The sequence below is a fragment of the Hemitrygon akajei genome, chromosome 5 (assembly GCF_048418815.1).
Source record: "Hemitrygon akajei chromosome 5, sHemAka1.3, whole genome shotgun sequence".
Lineage (NCBI taxonomy): Eukaryota > Metazoa > Chordata > Chondrichthyes > Myliobatiformes > Dasyatidae > Hemitrygon > Hemitrygon akajei.
Window position 1 is genome coordinate 42147588 of NC_133128.1, and position 25017 is coordinate 42172604.

Genomic DNA, 25017 nt, shown 5'->3' on the forward strand with positions numbered 1-25017 from the left:
TGAACACGTACATCACTTGTCCAGGCCTGCCAACCACCAGACTCTAAACACTGAGTCTTGGAATTGCAACAGGCTCTTGATACAACTTGCAAGTTGTCAACAGGGCAGTGCTGAGAGTAATACACTTTTGTATATAACTCTACGATGACCTTTTAATGCTCATTCCTTCAGGGCTTTTATTTTTGAAATTACACCTTCTGTGGGTAGTGAGGTGCCAGTGTTGAGAGTATTTGCAGACTGACTGGTGATTTTATATCCCATGACAAAAATACTATCTTTCAGGCCATATCCATCTTTCAAACAACAGGTTTGATGTTTAGATTCATGTGATGGAGAGTTATGTGAGTTTCCATGACAAAAGAGCTATTCAGTCAGCCATCCCCTGAGACTGGAGCTTTGAACCAGATTTCTAGACTCCACTTGCTGGGAGTGAAGTTCAAACTCTTCCACCTGGAAGGTCCCTGCTATTCCATCTGGACAGATGACTGTTGAGCCAGTTTCAATCCAGTATCTTACTTGGAAGTGCAGAATGACTGAACGAATCGGATGTTTCAATCATGAGTTGATGAATGTACAAGAACAGAATTCCAAAACTGGGTAAAATTGTCGGCAACATCACTAATGGAAAGGCCAGTCTGTGAAAGATCATGGTAATTTCCAGATATCTCAAAGGCAAGGTGATTCTGTGATTAAGCAATAGCAGCCATAAGCTTGTACAGTATATATTGCAGATTAAAATGATTGAAAGTAATACCTCTTCACCAGATCAAAATTAGAGCTGGAAGAATCAGTATTCTCCTCGGATACCTGGTAGGTACCGTATAGCGTGCAGGAGACACACAGTACAGAAACAAGTCCATCAGCCCAATTACCCATGCCAACTATTGTGTGGGAATTTAGAAATGTTAGTTCCTGTGTGGTTTCATTTAGTTAATGTCAAAATAGTGAATAGATAAGTAGAAAATTCAGTAGCATAGCATGTACTTTTTAATCCATAACAAAAATGTTTTTTTTTAATGTTAGCTGACTATTCACAGTGGAGTTTCATATTGTAACATGATCATTTACTTGGGGAGCAATGGATTCATTCATACATGGGCCAGAACGGAATTCTATACTCTTAACATTAAATTTGACTCTGTTAACTTGAGTAGATTCAGCAATTTATACCTGAAGCTATTTCCTTTATTTTGACTTTAATTATTGTCTTGCCCCGATATTTGTTTCAATTTTATAAAACCTCGTTGCCGACTTAAAAAAAAGCCCGAAGGGCGAAGCTCCTTCCCTTTAATTAAACCAGTTCCTGCTGCAGTTCGGAGGGTTTTAAGGTGTTGGCGTGTTTCTATCCTGAGAAGCAGCTTTGAAATGGTCCAATTCAGGACTAACTTGGCGGAGGTCTTTCAGTGATACCAGTGCAATACAACTAGAAAATTGAGAAACATGACTCTTCCCACAGAAGCAGCACCTTTATAAATTCTGTGGACGTGCTGTTATCTGGAGATGTATCGGGCGATACTGCAGGTATTTCTGAAAGTTTTGGGAAATATTCCCGACTTTAATACAGCAATTGAAAACCTTTATCGTTATATGTTTTCTGAGAGCAGCAGTAATCAATTGTTCTACGTTTCCGAAATTGCTATTGTATCTCATTCAATTATGATATTAAAAAGATTGTGTCTAACTTTACAAAATTATAAAACCTTGAATCTTATTGCTGACAAACAGATCTTTGTAATTGCTGAATCCTGAAAAAAAAATGAACGTTATTTTGTTGTTTTTGACGCAAGTTTGTAATTTGGTGTAGTAGTTAATTGTGGAATCAATCAGAAGCAAGCTGGTTGTCTTTAAGGGTGTTACAGGGTGGGAAAGGTGAAGAGGGGAGATGAGTGGCAGATGAAATGGGAGGAGAGCTTGTGGGGAAATCTAAGGTAACGTTACTAGAAGCCCTCTTTCAGGTTGAAAACTAACAGTAGGTTTTGGAATTTTGAAACAACCAGAAAATGCTGGAAGCACCGAGTAGGTAACCCAGCATCTGTGCAAAGAGAAACAGACACCGCTTCTATCGAGACGCTTCGGACTCCAGGTCCGTCACCGAACCCTCTGAAGACGCATAAACAGGTGAAGACAACTACGTGGTGTAATCTGAGTTGATGGTAAATTCGTGCTATTGATTTCACTCTAGTTGTCTACTTCGTTATTGATGGACCATTAAAGCTTTACATCTATTGGAATTTATAATTATTAAAATTGGCTGGGCTCTCTAGTGTAAAGGTCTTCTAGTTCAAGTTGTTTGGAGGAGCGCCTTAGGACTCGGAGTAGGGTTTTAGTTCTCCAACCTGCTTCATCGTTCATGCATCCGTCACAGTCCATTCCTCTTTGTTTGTATTGACTCATTTCTCATTATTCTTGTGTGTCAAAAATGATCTGAATTTTGGAACCTTCTGTTTTCCAGACCATTCTAGGAGTTGTATCCAGATTTCTACCTTACTGCAGCCCTATTGTGGAAAAAATACTTCAATTGTCCTTCTTAAAATGGGCCTTAAAATGCTGTTGATCGTTTCCATTTGGTCAGGATAGTCCCAGTGTTTACTGTATGTGCCTGTTGTGAACTGTTAAACCCCTCCAGCAGATCAGTCTTCTATACTTGCTAGGCTATAAACATATCCCTTGACCTAGCTCCCTCAACTCTTCATTAATTTGGTGAATCTTCACTATTCCCCTTCCCCATGCAATTAATCATTATGTCATAGAAGCATACAGCATTGAATCAGGTCCTTCAGCCCTGTATGTCATTGACTGCCTGAGCTAGTCCCATTTGCCTATGGTTGGCTGATATTCCTCTGAACAAGGGGTTTCTAATCTGGGGTCCACGGACCCCTCTGTTAATGGTAGGAGTCCATGGCATCAAAAAGGTTGAGAACCCTTGTTCTGAACCGTTCCTCTCCATGTACCTTTCTAAATGTCTTTTAAATATTGTAACTGTGTTACCTGACTTCCCGACTGTGTGTGCCTAACACTGGAACACTGAACGAACGATACTTTCTATTCATTTATAATACAGATTCCTGTGATTAAGCCCGAACTCCAATGGTTCTTGATTCTTTGCTCTGGGGAAGATATTCTAATAAATCTGACATTACCTTGTTACTCTTTTTGTAATGGGCTTTTGTCTCTCTTAGCCACCCCCGATTTAAAACAACAAAAAAAAATTTCCTCACATTTCAATTCATCATAGTGTAGTGGTTAGCACAACACTTTACAGTACAGGTAACCTGGGTTCAATTCCAAAAAGCTACCTGTAAGGAGTTTATGGTTTTTCTTCTCGCAGTCCAAAGTCCAACTGGAAGGTCAGTTGGTCATTGTAAATTGTCCCATGATTAGGCTCGGATTAGATCGGGACAATGCTGGGTGGTACAGCTTGAAGGGCATATTGCACACTGTATCTCAATGAATAAATTCCTGACCACCTAGAGTGCCTATGAAAAGCATTCACCCCCTTGGAAGTTTTCATGTTTTATTGTTTTACAACATTGAATCACAGTTGATTTAATTTGGCTTTTTTGACACTAATCAAAAGAAATGACTCTTTCGTGTCAAAGAGAAAAAAATTCTATGAATTGATCTAAATTACAAATATAAAACAATTTTTCCCCATTCTTTACAAAACTGCTGAAGCTCTGTCAGATTGTATGGGGATTGTGAGTGAACAGCCCCTTTTCAAGGACATCCACAAATTCTCAATTGGATTGAGGTCTGGACTTGGCCACTCCAGGACATTAACTTTGTTGTTTTTAAGCCATTCCTGTATAACTTTGGCTTTATGCTTGGGGTCATTGTCTTGCTGGAAAACAACTTTTCTTCGAAGTCACAGTTCGCTGGCAGACTGCATCAGGTTTCCGCCAGGATTTCCCTGCGTTCAGGACTGGTGAAGGGTTTTGGCCCAAAACGTCGACTGTACTTTTTTCCATAGATGCTGCCTGGTCTGCTGAGTTCCTCCAGCATTTTGCATGTGTTCTAAAGGAAATTCAGTGGCTTGGAAATTTTCTTGTATCCAGCTCCTGACCTGTACCTTTTAATAACCTTTTTGCAGAGTTGCTTGGAGTGTTCTTTTGTCTTCATGGTGTAGTTTTTGCCAGGATACTGACTGACCTGCTCTTGGACCTTCCAGACACAGATGTATTTTTACTACAATCAATTGAAACACCTTGACTACACACAGTTCTCCATTTAACTAATTATGTGACTTTTAAAACCAATTGGCTGCACCAGTGATGATTTGGTGAGTCATATTAAAGGGGGAGTGAATACTATTTTGTGTTTTATATTTGTAATTAATTTAGATCACTTTGTAGGGATATGTTTTCACTTTGACACGAAAGAATCTTTTTCCATTGATCAGTGTCAAAAAAAGCCAAATTAAATCCACTGATTCAATGTTATAAGACAATAAAACATGAAAATTTCTGGGGGGCTTGGTGAATGCTTTTCATAGGCACTGTATGGAATGAAAGCTCCTAAGACTACTCTGTCCCTGCAAATCACTGCTCAACTCCAACCACTCTTTCCCATCCAAATCTACATATTATGGGCTGGAAACCTCACCCCTATTGTGAGCACTAAGATAATAATACATTTTGATTACTTACTTACATTGATCACATTCATTGGTTTAATTATCAACATTTTGAGTGTGATTCTAAATATTCTTATTTACCCATTGTGCTGGAACTCTGGCAACTGCTTATTGGTCCCAGCGAACGTGGGTAACTTTAGTCCATGAAATCCCAATGGGACACAGTAAACTTTTATTTGTACACATTATTAATCACACCCAAAACAACAGAAAACTACATTCTGAATCCTGACGAAGGGTCTCGGCCTGAAACGTTGACTGTTTGTTTCCACGGATGCTGCCCGACCTGCTGAGTTCCTCCAGCTTGTTGTGTGTGTTGCTTTGACCCCAGCATCTGCAGTGTACTTTGTGTTTACATTCCGAATCCATTTGAGCTCAAGGCTTAATTATGTTTTCGTTTTCATTCCCAGCAGCAAAAGAAAGACCTTGCATTTAATTAATTCCTTTAACACTTATTTGGAGGTTTTCAAATTTGTCATGACAATAAAGCACAAAGTGCCAAAAATGTGGACTAGTTGTAGAGTAGAATGATTAAAATCATGCCAACAGTTAGTTTACATTATTCTGCATGGATTTGCAGAGTGGTTGGCTACTCCTGGGTGTAAGGACATTTCTCAACAACCATGTTATATGATTATGAACTTTGAATTTATTGTAAAAAAAAAGTGGAATGAAAACATAAGCACATTCATCGAAATGCTCTGTTAGCTGCTCAATTGCCTCTGAGTTAATATCTATATTAAGCCCAAAGAGAAGGAAATTCTTGATGAATGCATTAAAAGTTTGCCCATTCTAATTTTGTAAACATATCAAGGTGGCACTGACCTTGAAGCAACTTCAGCAGCCTGTGCATGAGCTGTTAAAATTATAGTGGTAGAGGGCAATTCCTACAGAAGAGTGTAAAATGCTTGAGCTGAAAAATCACTAAGAGTTGGTCATTCAATATAAATGCAGTAGCTTGTTACCCTGTGTCTGGAGTATTTGGAAACAAATGGTTGGTAACTATAGTGTTTGACTCCGTACTTATGAAATGGGGGAAAAAATTGCAGGACAAAAGACACATTGAAAAGCTGAACAGCAGAACAAAGCAGCGACCAACTAATACACAATGAAACTCTTATACTAAATTAGTTGCTTTGTTTTTATTTTATGATGGAATAAATGTTAATTTAAAATCTTACTTGAGGACACACTAATAGCTATGTGCATTCACCTCTCTACCCAGTAATTTCGCGAAACGTTTGCTTCACATTTTCTGGCAAGAGAGCCAAGAGCATCTTAGTATCTCCAGAGATGTTAATTACCATCCACTTAAGAGCATTGGAAACACCGTGGCTTCTGCCAGTGGGGTCAGCAAGTTGTCTCAGAGGCAGTGCCAGAGAATCAGAATCAAGTTTATTATCATTTGTATGCTGTGAAATTTGTTGTTTTGTGACAGTAGTACAGTGCAAGACATAAAATTACTATGTTACAAGAAAAAAAATAAATGAATAGTGTAAAGGAGGAATAGTGAGGTAGCACAACAAACAGAAAGTGCTGGAGGAACTCAGCAAGTCAGGTAGCATTCACAGAGGGTTTATAAATAGTTGACGTTTAAGGGCTGAGGCCCTTCATCAGGACTGGAAAAGAAGGGAGCATGAAGCCAGAATAAGAAGTTGGGGGGGAGGGGTTGGCAGGTGATAGGAGAGAGTCCAAGTGAGGGGGAAAGTGGGTGGGTGGGGCAGGCTGGATGAAGTGAGAAGCTGATTGGTGGATGAGGTAAAGGGCTGAAGAAGAAGGAATCTGATAGGAGAGTTGACCATGGGAGAAAGAGGAGGAAAGAAACCAGAATGGGGAATGGAGAAAGCGAGAAGGGGGAGAGGGGTGTAATTACTGGAAGTCAGAGATATCGATGCCCATGCCATCAGGCTACCCAGACAGAACATGAGTGTTGCTCTTCTAACCTGAGTTTGGCCTCATTGTGGTAATAGAGGAAGCCCTCCTTCTAATTCTGGATTTCACCCGCCCCCCCGCCCTTTTCCTGGTCCTGATGAAGGATCCCAGCCCAAACCATTGACAGTTTATTTTCCTCCATGGATGCTGCCTGACTTGCTGAGTTCCTCCATCATTTTGTGTGTGTTGTTCAAGGCTGCCAGCATCTGCAGAATCATTTGTGTTTATTGTAATAGTGAGATAGAGTTCATGGGTCCATGGACAGTTTAGAAAAATGATGGTAGAGGGGAAGAGCAGTTCTTAAAACATTGAGTGTGCATCTTTGGACTCCTGTACCTTCTCCCTGATATTAGCAATGAGAAGAGGGCATGTCTCTGATGCTGAGGGTCCTTAATGATGGATGTTGCCTTCTTGAGGCACTGCCTTTTGAAGATGGCCTCATCGGGGTGGGGGGGGGGCATATGCCTGTGAATCGTTGGTGACGTACAAAATCTACTCAAACTCTTAATGAAGTGTAGTAGCTGGTGTGCCTTCTTCATGATTGCATCAATTAGAGGCTGACCTAATTGAATTCTATCGAATGGTGAAAGGCCTTGATAGAGCAGATGTGGAGAAGATGTTTCCTATGGTGGGAGAGTCTTAGAACAGAGGACACAGCCTCAGAATAGAGGGGTATCTTTTAGAACGGAGATGAGGAGGCATTTCTTTAGCCGGAGAGTAGAGAATTTGTTGAAATTGTTGCCGTAGTCAGCTGTGGAGGCCAAGTCTTTATGCATATTTAAGGCAGAGTTGATAGATTATGGATTGGTCAAGGCATGAAGGGGTACTGGGGGTGTGGGAGGGGGAAGGCAGGAGATTGGGGTTCAGAAAAATGGATCAGCCATGATGAAATGGTGGAGCAGACTCGATGGGCCAAATGGCCCAATTCTGCTCCTTTAGCTTATGGTCTAATAAGTTGGACCCAGGCTTGACGTTCAGGCCCAGAAGAGCTGCTTTGAGAAACTGAACTTTGATTTTCTTGCAGCAGTGTCTGTGTTGCCACTGTTGAGCTGAGGCTGGGGCCGAGCTGAGGAACATAACAATCAGGCAGTGTTCAGTCCAAGTGTTACTGTCCTACCATGACACAAATAATGCGGACATCCTTGCAGAGACAAAATGCTATGATGAGACCATTCCAAGCACTTTATCCAAGGCAGAATAAAACGTACACAGTGGGTAGAAAAAGCATAGGAGGTCCAGCTTGCTTTTAACCATGGCATGAGTGAATAATTCATTGCTATCAGGACCATCTGTCTCCAAATACTCAGAGGAGAGCTTAAGGAGTCATTACCTGCTGGAAAAAACATATTGAAAAATTCCATCGTTGACCCTGGTGTCCTTCACTCCATCCCACAATAAGATGGCTATTCCAGCTCATTAGACCAACAAGGAGTTGATAAGGACTTATGTCAATTGGAAAGCAACGAAGTCTTGGGGGCAGAAAATATCACTGCTGAAGTTCTAAAGCTTGGTGGAGAGGAACTTCAATATACATTCTCAATCTCTTACAACCCCATATCACCCCCTGGGAATCGGAGGACAAGCTAGGGGACCTTAGAGATGCTATGATAATCATGATCTTCAGAAGGACATGCATCCAGTTGCAGTTTTTCCACGGGGAAATATCATTATCTGACTTCTCCTCACAACTGTGGTTAGAGAATTGTTCGTTGGATTGGTGTGTGAACTCTGTTCATTCAGAAGTAAAGTGACGCAACAACCCAAGATTTTCAAATCTTAGCTGGGTCCATTGAGGTACCAGCTGACTGGAGGGCAGCACATGTCATGAAATGTATCAGAGAAAAGCTTTGTAACTGTAGATCTGTGATTAGAGATAGGGCAGATGCTTAACATTCTTAGGAGTAGATTAATGGCCCACTCGGGGACTAATCAGAGGTGACTTTGCTTGCGGCAGATCCTAACTGACCAACTTAGTTGAATTCTTTGAAGAGGTAAGTGTATCAGTGTAGGGTGGTGGCTGTGATTAAATGGAATTTAGAAAAGCCTTTGACAAGGTTCCACAATAATGACTGGTCCAAAGGGTTAAGGCCCATAGAATCAGTGCAAGTCGGCAAACCAGATCTGAAATTATCTTGGCAACAGGAGAAAGAGGGTAATGGTAGAACATTGTGTTTTGTGATTAGATGCCTATGACTAGTGGTGCACCACACAATTCAGTGCTGGTTGAAATATATCTAATAATTTGGTTGAAGATGTGGGAGGCACAATCAGTAAATTTGCAGATTACATAACGATGAGCAGAATTGTTCATGGTGCGGAAAATAGCCACAGAGAGATATCAATGAGTGGGTGAAAAGGGCTGAAAAGTAGATGATGGATTTTAATGTGGGGTGACACATTTTGGAAGCTTTGGAGCAATTGTCCAAGTATTTGGAAGTATTGAGGAACCGAGGGACCTTGAACTCTAAAGTCTACGGATCCCTGATGGTGGCTGTATACTGGAGATCTGAAAGTGATATGCAATGCATAGCAAGTACAGTGAGTCATAAAAAAAAAGAAATGCCAAGACCCCGATGAAACTCCTAAATTGCATGGCAATTTATGCGTATCCTGTTTACATATTGTGTTGGTGAGAATAATAATGGAAAATACTGTTATCACTGAAACTTAATTTAAAAAGCTAAATGTTTACTAAGTTAAAACTGAAAAATTCAAGCCCTAAATATAGTTCAGTTGTTGAGACCTCGATCAAAGTATTTTGTCATCTAACTTGAAGATTGATGTGTTATTTTTTAAATTTTATTTCTGCTCAGATGTGATATGTGGAGATGTAGTTAATCTGGCCCCGATGACTGTTTACATTGCCAAGGGCAATGCTGTTTCGTCTGTAATGTAGCATCAAAGGTTTAATGTGCTATTTTCAGTCTAATTAGAGACTTAGGCAGTGGTAAACAAAGCTATTTTGTAATGTCTATCAGCATGGCTGCATTTTGGCACAATTCCATGCAAAATAACATTTAATTATACTTCAGATCACATCCATTTTCGAAGCACGACCTACAACAATGATTTGATTTTAGCTACATTTTCTTCTTCACTGGAATTTTGTAATGGGATAAGATATAATTCCAGAGAATATCTATAAACTTCCCCAGTGGACTGTTTTAACAAATGAGCACCATGTAAAGTCAGTGACAAGCTAACATTTGGATTCATCATAAACTCACAGAGAAACTTTTGTACAGTTTTCTGTAATTATGAAGTATGTGATCAGGAAATGCGCTAAGAACATGTTGGGATTTCAGAATCAGAATCAGGTTTATTATCACTGGCATGTGATGTGAAATTTGTTAACTTAGCAGCAACGGCATTTCAATGCAATACATAATCTAGCAGAGAGAATAATAATAACAAATAAAATAAAACATAATTGATTTACTTGTTTATTTATTATGTATATTGAATAGACTTTTAAAAATGTGCAAAAACAAAAATTCTGTGTATTTAACAAATAGTGAGGTAGTGTCCAAAATTTCAATGTCCATTCAGGAATCAGGTGGCAGAAGGGAAGAAGCTGTTCCTGAATCACTGAGTGTGTGTCTTCAGGCTTCTGTACCTCCTACCTGATGGTAACAGTGAGAAAAGGGCATGCCCTGGGTGCTGGAGGTCCTTAATAATGGACGCTGCCTTTCTGAGACACCGCTCCCTAAAGATGTCCTGTGTACTTTGTAGACTAGTGCCCAAGTTGGAACTGACTAGATTTACAACCTTCTGCAGCTTCTTTCGTAAATATAGCTGGGAAGTTATCTTGCATTGCTATAGTAATGTCTGATTTGAGAGCTCATAACTTATAATCTTTTCAAAATTAAGATGCAGGCAAATGTAAATTGATGGAAGGTTGCGTGTCCACCTTTAGGCTCCTGTACCTCCTCCCTGATGGTAGTAGTGAAAAGGGGGCATGTCCCAGATGATGAAGGTCCTTAATGAGGATGCCACCTCTTGAAGTGCTGCCTTTTGAAGATGTCCTAGATGATGGATAGGATTGTACCCTTAATGGAGGTGGCTGAATCTACAACCTTCTGCAGCCTCTTCCAATTCTGCCCACTGGAGCCTCCATACTAGGTGGTGATGCAACCAGTCAGAATGTTCTCCACTGTAGAAATTTGCCCAAGTCACCCTTCCTACCACTGACCCCCTCAGTAAGGACTTGTGTGTGTTCCCCCGACTCCCCCTTTCTGAAGACCACAGTCAGTTCTTTAGTCTTGCTGGCATTGAGGGCAAGGTTGTTGTTGTTGTGACATCACTCAACCAGATGATCTATCTCACTCCTGACTACTGTCTGCCTGGAGATTCTGCCAACCACAGTTATGTCATCTGTGAATTGATAGATAGTATTTGAGCTGCGCCTAGCCACGTGGTTCTGAGTGTAGAGAGAGTAGAACAGTGGGATAAGCATGCATCTTTGAGCATCAGTTGAATCTGTGTTGATTGTCAGCTGTGAGGAGCTGTTTTTCCAATCTGCACTGTCTGTGGCCTCCCAATGAGGATCCAGTTGCAAACAGAGGTACAGAGCCCCAGGTTTTGCAGCTTGTTATTTGTACTGAGGAGATGATGGTGTTGAACACTGAGCTGTAACTGGGAAACAGCAGCCTGTCGTAAGTATTGCTGTTGTCCAGGTGCTCCACAGCTCAGTGGAGCGTCAGTGAGTTTACCTCTGCTGCAGACCTGTTGAGACGGTAGGGGAAAAACTGCAATGTGTCCAGGTCTTTGCTCAGGCAGGAATTAACATGACCATGAACAACCTCTCCAACCCTTCCATCACAGTAGATGTGAGTGCTAGCAGGCGATGGTCATTCCTCTCCAAACGGCTGTAGTGGAGATCTGTCTTGTCCCCTGGTTTGCTGCTCGTTGTTCTGAGATGTCCCCCAGGCAATGTATTCATAAAGAAATGTTTTCATTTAGTTCACTGATTTCAATGAGGTCCAGGCTACATCTTGGTCTCCCACTTAAAATTCCTGCAATAACCTTAATGCACGCAGAATAGAGTCACGTTCTTTATACTCACAAAAACCAAATGCTTGCCACTTTTCTGAAGCTCATTGAACTTTTTTCCAGTTTTAAACTAAGCCAAATTTCACAAGTAATAACCTGATTAACATATCAAATAAGTTACCCAACAAAGCTGCTGTAGTCGGACCACTGCTTTCATGATTCCTCTGAGAAGCATGGTCCCTCCTTGGTCCAATGTGCTTTCCAACCAGAGGCACAGAGGTTGACACCAAAACCCGTTTGCCTTCTGTGGGCCAGTGGTTCATGGACACAGTTGTGGCATCATCCAGTACCAATCTTAACTTGCTTTTGGTCGGCTGTATTTCAGGCTGCATCTCCAATCAAATTGTAGTTGTCTCACAATGCTTGCCTTTCTGTTTTACCACATACAAGCCAGTGTGGCTTGTTGGTTGTTGTATTTCATTGTTACAAATGTCATTCCCACAGCTTTCAGTTTAGTATCTTTAAAATGCCGCTCAAACTTATTTTGTGGAATGACTTGAAACAGCTAAACCAGTGTCCAATTCCATTTTAATTAATTTGCTCTTTACTTCTGGCGTAAGCTACATTGCTTGTCCATTGTTAGTTTTCACATTGTAAATCTCAAGGCTAATCAGTCCTGTGTCACTCTTATCATTATCAGATTTTTTATTAGCAGCATGCAGATTAGTGCTCTTTCTGAAACTACAACTTGACTTTTTAGCTTTTTCTTGTCACTGTGCAGACCATTTAGTTTTGTCAGCCCAACATGCTCTTTGTATGTGTCCTATTTGTTGCATTTTCTGGAAGTTCAGCCTAAATCTGCATTGGTCTGGCATACATGAACCATTGCCTCAATAGTATCACACTGTGTTCATTCTCACTTTTATTCCTGACTGCAACTCAATTGCATCTCCATTTTTTTCCCATTGATACAGCTATTTCATCTGCTCTTTTAAATGTAAGTTGTGCTTCAGTTAAGAACCATTTTTAAATGCTTTCTTGTAGGATTCTGCAAACTAAATGATCTCTCAGTGCATCATTAAGGCCATCATTGAACTGATAATGCCCAGATAACTTCTTCAATTCAGCCACGTATACTGAAATTAACTACCCTTCCTTCGATTCCACTTATGAAACCTAAAGCATTCTGCAATCAACAATGGTTTCGGTTCTAAATGTTCCTGCATTACTTACACAATATCAGCAAAGCTCATTTCAGCTGGTTTGGTTGGAACTGTTAAACTTCAAAGCAAACTTTATGCCTTTAAACCCAATGCACTCAGTGAAACTGGTACTCGTTTCTCATTGGCTATTTCATTTGCTTTTAAATACTGCTCAGTCCGTTCCATATACATATTCCAGTTATCTTTTTTCTGTATTCAAACATGTCAGTCTGATGTATCCAGCAATTCCTGCTCCTTTTTAAATGACTAATATCACTCCATACTCACTGATCATGAACCCAAAAATTTTTCCATTTCAGTGATGAGGAAGTTTTTAAAAATGAACCTAGAATGACTACCTACCTGTTGAAGCACAGTGAGACATTAGAGCTTTAAAAAAGCACAGCATGTTTTTTACTTCTTCAGGGCAGTATTCTTTCTTTGCAAAAGTAAAAAACTGAAGTACAGCACCATGTTTATCTTCTGGCTCCTTGTTTTGCTTTCAACTTTTATTGGGCTGAGAAGTGGCAGATGGATTTTAGCAGGGCATTTGATGAGGTACCCCATGCAAGGCTTATTGAGAAAGTAAGGAGGCAAGGGATCCAAGGGGACATTGCTCTGTGGATCCAGAACTGGCTTGCCCACAGAAGGCAAAGAGTGGTTGTAGATGGGTCATATTCTGCATGGAGGCCGGTGACCAGTGGTGTGCCTCAGGGACCTGTTCTGGAACCCCTACTCTTTGTGATTTTTATAAATGACCTGGATGAGGAAGTGGAGGGATGGATTAGTAAACTTGCCAATGACACAAAGGTTGGGTGTCTTATGGATAGTGTGGAGGGCTGTCAGAGTTTACTGCGGGACATTTATAGGATGCAAAACTGGGCTGAGAAGTGGCAGATGAAGTTCAACCCTGATAAGTGTGAGGTGGTTCATTTGGGTAGGTCAAATATGATGACAGACTATAGTATTAATGGTAAGGTTCTTGGCAGTGTGGAGGATCAGAAGGATCTTGGGGTCCGAGTCCATAGGACACTCAAAGCTGCTACACAGGTTGACTCTGTGGTTAAGAAGGCATACAGTGCATTGGCTTTCATCAACTGTGGGACTGAGTTTAAGAGCTGAGAGTTAATGTTGCAGCTATATAGGACCCTGGTCAGACCCCACTTGGAGTACTGTGCTCAGTTCTGGTCACCTCACTACAGAAAGGACATGGAAACCATAGAAAGGATGCAGAGGAGATTTACAAGGACATTGCCTGGATTGGGGAGCATGCCTTACGAGAAAGGGTTGAGTGAACTTGGCCTTTTCTCCTTGGAACAACGGAGGATGAGAGGTGACTTGATAGAGGTGTACAAGATAATGAGGGGCATTGATCGTGAGGATAGTCAGAGACTTTTCCCCAGGGCTGAAATGGTTAGCACGAAATACTTTAGTTTTAAGGTGCTTGGAAGTAGGCACAGAGGAGATATCAGGGTTAAGTTTTTTTACACACAGAGTGGTAAGTGCGTGGAATGGGCTGCAGGCGGCGGTGGTGGAGGCGGATACGATAGGGTCTTTTGAGAAACTCCTGGATGGGTACATGGAGCTTAGAAGAATAGAGGGCTATGGGTAAAGCCTAGATAGTTCTAAGGTAGGGATATGTTCAGCACAGCTTTGTGGGCCGAAGGGCCTGTATTGTGCTGTATATTTTCTATGTTCCAATTCGTTTTAATTTTTGGAGTTACAAAATATAATAATCATAATTACCATCACTGCACACTTGTTTCCTTTCACTTTGTCTGCTTGTCGTGGCAAGGGGAAAGGAGAGGATATCTTCCAATAGCCTGCAAAGATAAAATTGAACATGGCTTCACTTTAAGGTGATGTAGTAGTGAAGACTGATGGTAAGCAGGGTGTTTACTGTCGATCGAGCCAATCAAACACTTAATGAACATGACCGGCAGATTTGTGAGTTGATCTGTCCCTCTGCCCGTTAGGAGGAACGTCTCCTCCAATTGTTGAGACACTGGTCTTGTGAGATTACTCTCTCCTGGCTGGGTGGCCTTCCTCATTTTGACTCACTGAAGGAGGTTACCCACTTCTAGGCTTTTATAATGGTAGTCTTGGCAGGTCTGATGCCTACCAGGTGCACAAAACATTCCACTTGTTTTCTGAAAACTTACATATTTAGTCATAAAAGATTAACATTCTTCTTTCTTATGTATGTTTGCACTGGGACTGAATGTAACCAAATTTCTTCTTTGAATTAGACTATTTTATTAGATCAGATGCAGAAAGTAGAAGTTCTGATTTGTTTCACAGTGCCATGCTTTCCCCCTGCTTAACCAATACAATTTAAAGGGCATGGATAAGGAATTCTAATCTTATTGGTCTGTGTAATCATTATCAAAACTGATATGACCAGCTTGTAAAAGCACTGATAGTAAATAATTACACCATTTCCATTATTAGAACCATAATTAATTTTTCTTACCTTCATATTATCTTCAAAGTTGATATGTATTAATTAGTCTCTATTACATATGATTTAATTGGCTATTAAATTACATCTTTAAATTGGCAATTGGTGACATTATTACAGTAAAGTCTATTAATTTTTTAATAATATTGCAGCAGCAGGGGTTTCTAGACAATCAAGTAAATTACATCCATTTGTCTAAAAGCCTGTCTTAAGGCACATTCCTTAGAGCTGAACATTCATAGATTTTGTGTTCACAGCGGCCAAGTATTTAATCCTATATTAGTGAGCTTCATTTCTGCTGAATCCACGGTTATCCGGCACAAGTGAAAAATGTGACAGCTGGGAGTGTCAAATATTGTCTGTCAAAGTGGGAGCAGATATCCACCTTTTCTTCCCTTTCTTGTTATTTAGTAACTGCTATCACAAGTGGACATCTGGCAAGAACAGGATTAAAGTTGTCTTGAAGAAGGGTCTCAGCCCGAAATGTCAACTGTTTGTTCATTTCCATAGACGCTGCCTGAGTTCCTCCAGCATTTTGCGTGTGTTGCTTTGGATTCCCAGCATCTGCAGAATCCCTTGTGTTTAAAATAGATAGATAGATACTTTATTCATCCCCATGGGGAAATTCAACTTTTTTCCAATGTCCCATACACTTGTTGTAGCAAAACTAATTACATACAATACTTAACTCAGTAAAAAATATGATATGCATCTAAATCACTATCTCAAAAAGCATTAATAATAGCTTTTAAAAAGTTCTTAAGTCCTGGCGGTAGAATTGTAAAGCCTAATGGCATTGGGGAGTATTGACCTCTTCATCCTGTCTGAGGAGCATTGCATCGATAGTAACCTGTCGCTGAAACTGCTTCTCTGTCTCTGGATGGTGCTATGTAGAGGATGTTCAGAGTTATCCATAATTGACCGTAGCCTACTCAGCGCCCTTCGCTCAGCTACCGATGTTAAACTCTCCAGTACTTTGCCCACGACAGAGCCCGCCTTCCTTACCAGCTTATTAAGACGTGAGGCGTCCCTCTTCTTAATGCTTCCTCCCCAACACGCCACCACAAAGAAGAGGGCGCTCTCCACAACTGACCTATAGAACATCTTCAGCATCTCACTACAGACATTGAATGATGCCAACCTTCTTAGGAAGTACAGTCGACTCTGTGCCTTCCTGCACAAGGCATCTGTGTTGGCAGTCCAGTCAAGCTTCTCGTCTAACTGTACTCCCAGATACTTGTAGGTCTTAACCTGCTCCACACATTCTTCATTAATGATCACTGGCTCCATATGAGGCCTAGATCTCCTAAAGTCCACCACCATTTCCTTGGTCTTGGTGATATTGAGATGCAGGTAGTTTGAGTTGCACCATATCACAAAGTCCTGTATCAGTTTCCTATACTCCTCCTCCTGTCCATTCCTGACACACCCCACTATGGCCGTGTCATCAGCGAACTTCTGCACATGGCAGGACTCCGAGTTATATTGGAAGTCTGATGTGTACAGGGTGAACAGGACCGGAGAGAGTACGGTTCCCTGCGGCGCCCCTGTGCTGCTGACCACCGTGTCAGACCTACAGTCTCCCAACCGCACATACTGAGGTCTATCTGTCAATTAGCTATATTAGGCTGCTAACTTTCCTAAAATGGATATGAATGTCCTTGGAATATCAAGTGAGAACTTCAAATTCACAGCTTTACTCCATTATCCACTTCTGGGGGGAGAAATCTGTACCTAGGTCCTTCTGTCTACAAGGTTAAAGAAAGGACAAGTTATGGTGCAAGGCAACAAGGCGGGTATCGAGCCTATCAAGAAGGGATGGTGCTTGCAAACATAAGAGTGTGCCTTCTATTAGAATTAATCAGGAAAAATGGTAGAGAGGCAATGATGAAACCTTCTTATCTGATTACATGCATCTTTCAAAAGAAAGTAAGTGAATTAATAGTACAAAGAATTAATTCTAACATATTAAATAAATCCATTGATAGAAGCTTGCAAGCTGATCAAGATTAGGAATTAAACATTCCAGTACACTAACCATTAAAAAGAGATGGACAAAATGGCAAAATGAAACGGGGATGAAGGCAGTGGCGAGGAACGATGTTAGCTCAGAAAATCAAGTGGAATCTGTTTGGGTGAAGGTAAGGTACATCAAAGGACAGAAAATATTGATGAGGTAATCAATGAACACCCAGACTTTAATGGTAGTGTAAGGTATTATATAATCGGGAATTTAGGGGTTCTAATGTAACAATCATGGGAGACTTTAATCTGCACAAGCACTGGATAAAACAAATTTAACACTGATAGCAGAGAGATTGAAGTTAAGCATTGAAAGAGAGGTGGTTTCATAACTCATTTTCTCAAGGAACTAATGAAGGAACACAGTAAGCAACACACACAAAATGCTGGAAGAACTCTGCAGGCCAGGCGGCGTCTGTGGATAAGAGTACAGTCGATGTTGTCCTGCCGAAGGGTCTTGGCCCAAAATGTTGACTATACTCTTTGCCATAGATGGTGCCTGGCCTGCTGAGTTCCTCCAGCAATTTGTGTGTGCTGTTTGGATTTCCAGCATCGACAGTATGTGGAAGGAACAGACTATTTAGATTCAGATGATCTGTTAACGTAGGGGAAGAGTGATAATAATATAGACAAAATTCTGTATAAGGATTGAAAATCATTCCCTTTGGTCTGAAACAATGGATTTATGTTGAATAAAACAAGCTATTAAGTTAATAATTGTCATTTCATTGTGGAAGATTGGGAAATTGAACAAAAAGGTATGCTTGGTGTAGAGTGTGTTAGCATTTCACCATTTTACTTCAATGCAAAATTGACAATTAATTTCTTTTCACTAATAAGCAGGAATTAAAGTCTTGACCCATTTATACTGATGATGCATTAGTGTGCACAAATGTTAATAGCAAAGCAACAAGATATCCGCCCACCCTCAAAGAAAGGAGTCCAAAGGCCCAGCACCTTCTGCAGATTTTCGAGGTTCATTATGGTAGTATCAAGCTAGTTGATTAATGTTAAATAATTCCTAATGAGCAAACTATCAGCATAATTTTAAATAAGACCTTAAATATAGAATGATTGAAAGGTGATTAGAATAGGCAAAGTATCAAATGTTGTAACAATGTTTAAATGCCTTATTTTTGTGAGTAATTTACAGTTAAAGTGCCATTTTATAGCACCAATTAGTTTGCTAAGCAATCATCGGGACTTTGAATACCATTTTAAAAACTCACTTATGCTTGTAACTGAGGGCAAAAGTATAAAGATATTTTACAGTAACAGTAGCATAAGCTCCTGGAATAGATCTTAGTTCAAATGATTACCCTTGACTGCAGAGGAGTAAACTTCAAAGTGTATGGGCTGAAGAGAATGAATGTTTTGTTGGCGGCAAGTTTAGGATTTTCCCTTTAATCTTTAGACAGAAATGTTTAACTCGCTGCCGGTTTCAAATATAATGATAAGAATGTGGAGTTTAGATCTATGCAATTGCAAAATCCAGGCCGACAAATTCTTGCACAGTTTAATGATGAATGTTGGCTCTTGTTGTGTATTTAATATTTCAGTAATATTTGAGTAACATTGAAATATATTGTTTTTATGAAGCATTCTTGATTGTTTACATATTTCATTATGAGTTATTGTAAAAGTATGTGAATGCCACAATGTCAAAGGTGCTAAAAGTAAAACGAAGTAAGTGTACATGTAATCCTCAGCCCCATGTCTTCCCTTTGATCAGTTTTTGGAGCTACAAGACATAGCAGTGGCAACGAGTAAGTTTTAAAAGAACTCAACACGACAACCTACCTTTGAAGCGCAGCAAGATTTTTGAGTTTAAAAGAAGCATATTTTCTTCAAAAAGGAAAGAAGCGGTCAAGTAATAAAGTGCAGCATGTGCTTTCTTTGGAAAAGCAGAGGGACAACTGAGTTTTTTTTAAAAAGGCAGGAAACAGACAAAATTCATGGGTTTGTAACCAATGAGTATCTGGCGATAATAATCAATAAGCAGAAATGTTATGAATGATGGAAGTGAACACCCCATAGTCTTTGGATCATGTTCCCTTACCACTGTAGAGAAAAATTCCACACAGATGGTCAGAGAGGCCTGGTGTCTGGTTTGGGATGTAAAACATTTCAATGGTACTATAATGGGAGACAATTTACCCTCTTTATTGATCATCAACCACTGATGTCCATCTTCAATCCACTAAAGTGTTTTCCACTAACAGCAGCAGTGTGAATGCAGAGATGGGCTCTGTTTCTTGAGGGACACAATAACAAGTTCGAATTCAAGAGGACAACTGATCACAGAAATGCTGATGGATTGTCCCATTCACCCTTGGAAAAAGAATTACCAGAAAATTTACAAAAGAAGACACTTCTCTTGACATATTCTCCCTAATGCAAATCGGAAGTCTCCCTATTACAGCAGAGATGATCCAAAGGGAAACCAGAAAAGATCCCACACTGTCTCAGGTCCACACGGCAACACAAAATGGCTGGAATATGCAGCAGAAATTCCAGTTCCTCCGCGTTTACCAGTGCCTGGATAATCTTGTTCTTTGATGGAGGTTGCCTTATATGAGAATTGAGAGTTGTTGTACCATCCCAGCTAAGAGCTAAAGTGTTGCAGCTCATGCCGGTCAATAGGCATAGTGAAAATCAAAGCATTTGCTCAAAACTTTGTCTGGAAGCCTGGGACAGATCAGACTGAGCACCAAGCACGGGATGGCAACATGTCCAGGAGATGCGGACAGCAGCACTTCTCCATCCTGGGAATGGCCTGCATTGCCTGGGCAGAGGAATTTGTGGATTTTGCCGGACCACTCACGGGCACAAATTTCTTGGTAGCAGTGGATGTTGCTACAAAGTGGCCGGAAGTGTTCCCAACGGCCCCCATTACAGCCCCACACACTGTCGATGTGTTGACAAGCCTCTTCTCAATGACTGTTGTTCCAAAACTACGGGTAACAATGAACCACAATTTGTTACCGAACAGTTTAAGTTATCCCTGAACATAAATGGAATAAGATGTATTTAATCTGCACTGTGCCACCCAGTTACAAATGTCTTGGTGGAAAGGTTTATCCAGAGTCTGCAAGCACTGTCAGCAGAACACATACACTGGCAGTGAATCAGAAGCTCGCCTCTTTCCCCCTTGCATATCACAGTGCAGCACACTCCACAACCAACAACCCACCAGTCAGTCGTCCCTGGATCACCTCAAACCCAGTCTCAGAAGGAGTATGCAGGATAAACAGCTGATACAGATTGAGGGCTCCTCAAACAAGGCGGTTTGATGTTTCACTCCTGGACAAGCAGTCCTGGCGAGGGACTACAGCGGTGATCAAAAGTGGGTACTTGGAAGGATTAAGGACAGAATTGGACCACTCTCCTGCACAGTGGAGAATGCGTCTGATATCGTCCGGAGATGACTCATCAATAAGTTGGGCAGAGCAGAGTCAACTGTTAGAGAAGAAGTACCCAGAGCTGTCAGAACCACTCTCTGCAGTCCCAGAGTCAACTGCCACAACCATAACGGTAGAGGCCCCAGAATCTGTGATTGTTTTACAGCCACAAGTCTCACCTGCCAAGCTGTTCCCCCACCCCACCTCCAGTCAGGAAAGATGTTATCCCAGAAAAGTAAGAAATCCTTCGCTGTGATTAAATCATCAGGCCCGAACGGAATGATTTAAAATGCACTATGCTGCAGATGTCTATATAGTAGTTGTATTATGTAGGGTTTTGTGTGTGTGTGAGTGAGTGTGTGTGTGTGTGTGAGATCTATATTGAGGTGAAGTTTATAGCCATGTATGGAGGAAAGCTGTGTATTTAATATTTCAGTAACATTTGGGTAATATTGTAAATATTATTTGATTAAGCATTCTTTGTTTACATAATTCATTATGGGTTGAATGCAGAATTACATGAATGGCATACGTCATTACGCCAACACATCATAAGTGCGTGCCTCACTAAAAGTAAAACAAAGTAAATATACACGTGCAGCTCCGTGTTTCACCAGTTAGTTTTTGGAGTTACAAAGCATGACATCTGTGATACTTACTGACCAGGGAAGAATATTTTTTTGGCAGCTTGAATACTAAATATTGTGAGACCATTGTTTTCCTGACTTGTACAATTATTTTCCCGGGTTTTCCCATCTTTCTTTATAGAGAACTCGTTGATTTTCTGGACATTTATTTTTCAGGCAGAGTTAAAATCATGGGGTAGAAACATTTTGCATAAATGCATCTTTAGCACAGGGAAAATTGAACATTTGAATCTTCACTAGTTTTAGAAATGGGCTTTGGACCTGACAGAAGTTTATTTTTACGCACTGAAGCAACTCTGATAGGTCCAATGTCTGCTTTTAAAGAACAACAATGGTTCGAACTTCTGATCAGTATGTTGTTACTTCATCCTCTTCTCACAAAGTGCCACCTTTGGCTATGCAAAATCGCATTGATTAACATTAAGTATTTCTATGGCACCTTCTGCTTATTGCCTGGAAGTTTAGTTTCTTGAAGCAGGTCACAATCAAAAGAACTGAAACCCTATCTACATTTGTCCGGTTTCCTGGAACGTCTAAATTCTGTGAAATATAAACTTGTTGGAAAAGCTGTCTCTGTGTGTGGTGGGGGGGAGTGTTCTTTGTGTCTATGTGAGTAGAAAATTATCAAAGCTAAAGAATTTTATTTCTGAAGAATTCATTTACTAATTCTACAATGGATAATTAATGGTTTGCCAAAGGAAGTTAATCAACAAACAATGAAACTTCTTTTATAGGAATAGGTTTTACATTCCACTGATGCTGTCTTCTCCTTTTTATTTAAAGTGGTTGCTTGCACTTTGTGTTCAGCTATATTTGTTCAAGCAGATCATTGCTCACCACTGGGCTTTGGAATCCATGTTCTGTTATCTCTTTGTACTGCTGATATTGGTATGAAAAACAAGTTTAATTATAATGTGTAGTGATCTACAACGGCCTATCAAGTTATTCACTTTGAGCTAGTATGATGCTTCTTCCGAGGATTTCAGCTACTCTATATTTTTAAAGTTTTCAAAAGGATTTGGATTAGTTCTAAAATAAGACCAGGGATAGGTTCTGCAGAATGAGAAATAAAACTGGATGTTTATCAACCTGCAAGACTACATCTGTTTCTCTTTTCAAATATATTGTCCTAACCAGTATATTTTATTTAAGATTTTCAGCATCTACAGTCTTTACCTTAAGCTTATTTCTATTTGATTACAAATCTCTTCAACTATATTCTGCATCATCTGTCCCTTTTTGCCTTTGAATGAATCACCTGCCATCATATACAACAGAACATAGCTCTTTGAACTCTGAAACACCGAGAACTAATGTGCACCATCTTGCTTCAGTGCTTCCCTTGTTACTGTGCAAGCAGGAATGGCTGAAGGCTTGATTCCAGCTTCATGTGGACTATCTTTTCTTGGTGTGGAGGCAGAGAGTGAAAACTAACTGTGGCTCATGACACATTTGTGGGCAAATACCTAGGGAAAGGTTACAAAAAAGCATGCAAAAACAGAAATACGGTATATATATTTTTTTAAAAGGTGAGTTGGTGTCCAAACCTTCAATGTCCATTTAGGAATCAGATGGCAGAGGGGAAGAAGCTGTTCCTGAATCACTGAGTGTGTGCCTTCAGGCTTCTGTACCTCCTACCTGATGGTAACAGTGAGAAAAGGGCATGCCCTGGGTGCTGGGCGTCCTTGATAATGGATGCTGCCTTTCTGAGACACCGCTCCCTGAAGATGTCCTGGGTACTTTGTAGGCTAGTACTCAAGATGGAGCTGACTAGATTTACAACCTTCTGCAGCTTCTTTCGGTCCTGTGCAGTAACCCCTCCATACCAGACAGTGATGCAGCCTGTCAGAATGCTCTCCACGGGTCAACTATAGAAGTTTTTGAGTGTATTTGTTGACATGTCAAATCTCTTCAAACTCCTAACAAAGTATAACTGCTGTCTTGTCTTCTTTATAACTACATCGATATGTTGGGACCAAGTTAGATCCATAGATATCTTGACACCCAGGAACTTGAAACTGCTCACTCTCTCCACTTCTGATCCTTCTATGAGGATATTTTGAGTGTAGGTAAATCTTAAAAATGACCAGCTGTATTTTATGTCAGGTAGACTTGAGTGTAACGGGTATAAAGATGTATGGAAAGAAGCCAAGCTGGTCAAGATCCCCTATACCCTGGTCAGGAGGGTATCAGGGTTGCATCCCCAAGCTATCTTAGATTTAATCAGACAAAGGGCTCCTTCTTTGCTAAATCATTCCTATGACTATTATTTTACATAATCCAGGAGTAGTTTTGTGCATTTTAAAATTGCCCAATCCTTGTTCCAAAAGATTCATTGAGCTAGGTACAAAAAATACATCCTGAATATTGCAAAAACCATGGTTTATGTGGAACTGTGTTTGCAACCTTAGTGAATAAACATTTTTGTGTTCAGTCTGTGCAGTAGCACATTTGTAAATATTTGCAGCCAGATAATCAAGTGGATAAAAAAAGCAAAGCAAATTAAATTTCCCAGGAAGTACATTATTGATTATTTAAAACTAATGATGAAATGCTTTTTGGAATGCATTTAGAATGTTGTTAAACTTCTTGGACTGATGAAGGCTAAAAATGAGCTGCCAAATGCATAAAAAGGCGAGCCATACTTTATAACATTATTGGTGTTATGGTGTTTGGAACAAATTCTAAAACTTTGACAAACTTCTATAGATTTGTAGTGGAGAGTATATTGACTGGCTGCATCACAGCCTGGTATGGAAATACCAATGCCCTTGAATGGAAGATCCTACTGTTACGAATGTGCCACAGCTCTGAGGGGCCGAAGGGTGCGGGGTAGCCCCCTCCTTTGTGAGAATCGCAAGATCACTATTAAGTCAGTTCAGGGGACACAGGAAATGAGAGAAAGACATGCAGAATCCACAAAGAGTTGGAATGTGTCCTGGCCTCCGAAAGGCGGACCCATTGATACCGGCTATTGTCTCTTGGAGACGGACTTGTGTATTGCATCCTGCACGATGCATCGAAACCTACCCCAGGCAATGAACCGAGGGGGAGGTTGGTGGAGGGATTGCATCATCCCAACCTGATCGACATCTGCGACCCTGTGAGTCAGGATAAAAAGAGGGTCTGGGGGAACAGCCCCTCAGACGCACCAGAAGAAACGCTAGCGATCCCATAATAGCGAAAGCCGGTGGAAGGCCACGTGCGTCCGCTTCCATTTGCCCCGGAATTGGTGGCCTTTGCCACGGAAAAACGGTTTTTAGCTAACAATGGGGAACTCAACTCCCAACGACTCTCGAGGGATTGACATAAAAGGAATGGGCAAGTTTTAACCCGTCTCTCTCTCCAACCAAAGGCTACAGCCTACAGCTTGACTGAACTAAAGTGACTTTTATATTTCCATCGGACAATACATTATCCCCTAGGCAACGATAGAGCTATTTCTTATTGATTATTATTATACCCGCGCTTTTAGATTTAGTATTGATGACGTATATTACCTGTGTGTTTTGCATTGATATTATTTTTGTGTATTTCTATCAATAAATACTGTTAAAAATAGTACCATCAGACTTCAACAGACCTCTCTATCTTTGCTGGTAAGTGACCCAGTTACAGGGTACGTAACACTACAAAAAATATTGGATATGGCCCAGTTCATCATGGGTAAAGCCCTCCCCACCATTGAGCACATCTACATGGAAAGCAGCATCCATCATCAGGGACC

The 25017-nt window shown here is 40.6% G+C and overlaps 1 protein-coding gene and 1 long non-coding RNA gene across 2 annotated transcripts in view; one reads left to right on the plus strand and one right to left on the minus strand.

Moving 5' to 3' along the window:
- Positions 1 to 1360: 1360 nt before the first annotated feature.
- The window catches only part of gpr156 (G protein-coupled receptor 156), an 83550-nt gene continuing 59893 nt past the window's right edge, over positions 1361 to 25017 (plus strand). The window contains exon 1 of the mRNA XM_073045341.1: positions 1361 to 1521. The gene's annotated coding sequence lies outside the window, so the exon portion shown is untranslated. The remainder of the gene's footprint in view (positions 1522 to 25017) is intronic.
- LOC140727687 (uncharacterized) overlaps positions 15064 to 25017 on the minus strand; it is a 76118-nt gene continuing 66164 nt past the window's right edge. Inside the window, exon 3 of the long non-coding RNA XR_012098899.1 lies at positions 15064 to 15795. This is a non-coding gene — a long non-coding RNA (uncharacterized lncRNA). The remainder of the gene's footprint in view (positions 15796 to 25017) is intronic.